This window comes from Octopus bimaculoides, chromosome 3 (genome assembly GCF_001194135.2).
Source record: "Octopus bimaculoides isolate UCB-OBI-ISO-001 chromosome 3, ASM119413v2, whole genome shotgun sequence".
Classification (NCBI taxonomy): domain Eukaryota; kingdom Metazoa; phylum Mollusca; class Cephalopoda; order Octopoda; family Octopodidae; genus Octopus; species Octopus bimaculoides.
In genome coordinates, this window is record NC_068983.1 from 99,971,996 (window position 1) to 99,975,565 (window position 3,570).

Genomic DNA, 3,570 nt, shown 5'->3' on the forward strand with positions numbered 1-3,570 from the left:
GAAACCACTTGATTAACCTATCTGTTGACAATTGAGCATGTGAATTTTTATGTAGCGCAGAAGATATGAAAATTGTGATTTGTTCGAGAAATTGATTGAATGCATTTTTTAACTTTCATTTCAATGAACAAAATGTTTGGTTTTTTAAAAAATATTTAATTTGTAATGTACTATATTGTTTTTAGATGCTTTAAACTATGAAAGATGTGTTGTTTACTCTTTCTTTTTTTATTAACCCAAAAGATGGTATCCACACTCAACAAGTGGAAAGTACACGGGCCTCTGTGAAGCGAGGTAATAAACGAAACTGTGGCACTCACCGTTCTATGATAGATTCATATCTCTGTGAATTTATGTGATGCAGGAGATGCGAAAATTGTGATTTGTTTGAGGAATTGATTGAATGTATTTCTAACTTTTGTTTTTAATTTTAAAAATATTTTGTAATGTGTTGCTTATTGCAAGCTTAAATGTTTGTTTTTTAAGTATATTTTGTTCACTCTTTTATTTTCATATATAACATATAAACATGTACATCTTTTAGAACATTGTCATTTTATAAGATTTTGCTGGCAAATTTTAAAATTAGCACAAACATTTATTTACATGAAAGAAAATTACTGGAGAACTTTCATTTAATTCTTCCAAATCTTTTTGTTAAAACAGTACTGAAACCATTTGTGGGGAAAAACTGTAATGTGTTTATTGCATATAACGTGTTGTTAATCATATTTGCATTAAATGCATTTTGAATGCTTAAAACTACTTGTTTACTTGTTTCTTTTTGTCATTGAGGTGGTTGTGAAACATGCTAAAAATAACAGCTAAATAACGTTTTTTGGATAAATCTTTTAAGTTTGTGCTATCGCATTAAATGCACATTGAATGCTTCAAACTATAAAACATGTGTTGCTTACAAATATTGACAAAACATGTTGACGACAAAGTGTGCAATCACGCACAAAATGACAGCTTCCAAATCCTGTTTCTTGACTGGATAAAAATGATCAAACTTTAAACCTTTATAACTTTTTTAAAATCATCTTTCTGGAAAAAGTGAAATAACTCCAACAATTCAGCATGGAAAAATATATTATTGTGCCAAATTAAAAAAATTTTTGATAAACTTTCATTTCTGAAATGCTGGCAGCCAAACCAACTAGATCCAAATCTGTTATATCTTTTGGTAGAGCTTTGATCAAAACACACCTTATAGTCAGACATAAATTTTTGCTTTTTTCCTGACAATTTGTTTTCAGATTATACTTTGAAGATTTATTATTTAAGAAAAAAAAAATGATTTTAAGTTCTAAATTTGCGAAAGAATTCGTTGCTGGAAAGTTTAGTTTAATGGTAAAACACTTGACGTGTTATCACAGAGATGTGAGTTCGAGTTTCATGGCTGGCCAGTAGCGTATTTTTCTGCAATAAATGGATAATTTATCCTGATCTTGCTATTTATAGCATTATCACGCGTTTGAGAAATAAATTTATTTATGTATCTTACAATGCATCTCAATGCTTCTAAAAAAGAACAAACTTTGTTTGTTTACTTTCATCGTAAAGTTGATTTTGATTTTTAAAACACCCCCACATCTAAATCTTGAATTTTTAGAATTTTTTCAATTTTTTTTCTTTTTAATCTAGGTTTTAAAAAGTGGACATCACAAGTTGACCTTTTTTTTTTTTCCAAATTTCCAAATTGAAAATGAAATTGGGCATAGCATAATTCTAGTACCTGTGTGCATAACACGAGATAGATGGCATCTGATATTATTGTTTGTGTGTGTGTGTGCAAATAATGAACAGAACTGTCTTAATAGTACTGTTGGCTCCCACTTGAGCAAAGCAATGTACTGTGGCCCTCACATAAATAACCGCAGTATACACAGATTGACATGCTCCCCACTCAGACCCGTGGGGCCTCCAGACACTACCCAGTGTCTGAACATGACATTGATTCTGAAAGCAGATCTTTTCAATTTCTTAAACTTTTGTTCCAATTCATTTCATATTTAGTGTAACGATGTAGTTTTGTATATTAATCATTGACATGAAATTTAGGTTTGCTATAAATCAATAAATAAAGTGTTAATAGCTTTTAAAGTTTGCAAATTTTGGGTAATTTTTACCAATCGAAAGCCACAGACAGATAGGTGCCTGTTTCAAGAGTAGCAAGCCGAGCTGTTACCAAGCTGCTTAGCCATGTGGTCATTTCTCGCTTATTAAATACTTAAAACACGAGGTATGAGGTGGTCGTGAGATGTGCTAAAAATAATAGCTAAATAGGCCTTAAATCACGCACGGAGTTTTTTGTTTTCGCATAATCATATGAGTTCCCCCGTGTGTAGAATACAAATTCGCAAAAATTTTCTGAAAATTAAAAAAAGAAAAAAGTTACGAGGGCTTCTATGGCGTACATAAAGCAGGATTCAGTCAAAAATTCATTTGTTTACTGTTGACAATACGTACAGTCGCACTCAAAATGACAGCATCCAAATCGTTTTCTGATTGAGTAGAAATGATCAAACTTTAAACTTCTGTAACTTTACAAAGAATTTTTCTGGAAAAAATGAATGAGCCCTTGAGATTCAGTGTGAAAAATTACATGAATACATCAGGTTTTAAAATTTTCACCAAACTTGTTTAACGACACCGTCTCTTGAACATTTCTAGAAAGAAATTACTCTTCTCCCAAACATATTTGAACTCATCTAAATGTTTGTTTACTCGCAACGCTGCTATCGTGTGCAGACTACAAGATTCTTTACTCCTTTTCTTCAATAATTTCTACTCTTTCTTTCAAGGCGTGGCTGTGTGGTAAAAAGTTTGCTTTACAACATGGTTCCTGGTTCAGTTCCACTGCGTGACACCTTAGGCAAATGTTCTCTACTATAGACTCGGGTCGACTAAAGTTTTGTGAGTGGATTTGGTAAGCAGAAATTTAAAGCAGTCACTCGTGTGTGTGTGTGTGTGTGTGTGCGTGCATGCGTGTGTGTGTGTGCGTGCATGCGTGTGTGTTTGTATTTGTCCCTCGTCACCGCTTAGACTCTGCTGTGTATGTGCACTAAGTTTTAACATTCTAGGTCACTTCCACTGTTTACAGCAGTGCTTGGAAGGAACGTGTGTAGAGTGTGATCGTTGCATTGATCATGACAGAGAAAGTTGTCATGGCGATACCTGCTGAGGGGGCCTACGCAAAGTTGCAGAAAGAGTATGGAGAAGAGTGTATGAGTCGCACATAAGTGTACGAATGGTTCAAACGTTTCCAAGATGGCCAAGAAAATGTCGATAGTGACGAACGTTCTGGGAGACCTGCAACCAGCAGAACTGAGGAAAAGATTGCAGATGTGTGTGCAGCTGTGAGGGGGAAATCATCGAATCACCATCCGTGAATTATCAGAGGATGTGCAGATTAGTTAAGGTTCAGTCCATTGTCATTGAAGATTTAGGTATGAGACGCGTGTCTGCCAAGTTTGTGCTAAAACTGCTCTCAAGTGACCAAAAAGACACCCGGGTTTCACTTGCACAAGATGTTCTTGATTGTGTTGAGAACGATGACAACTTTTT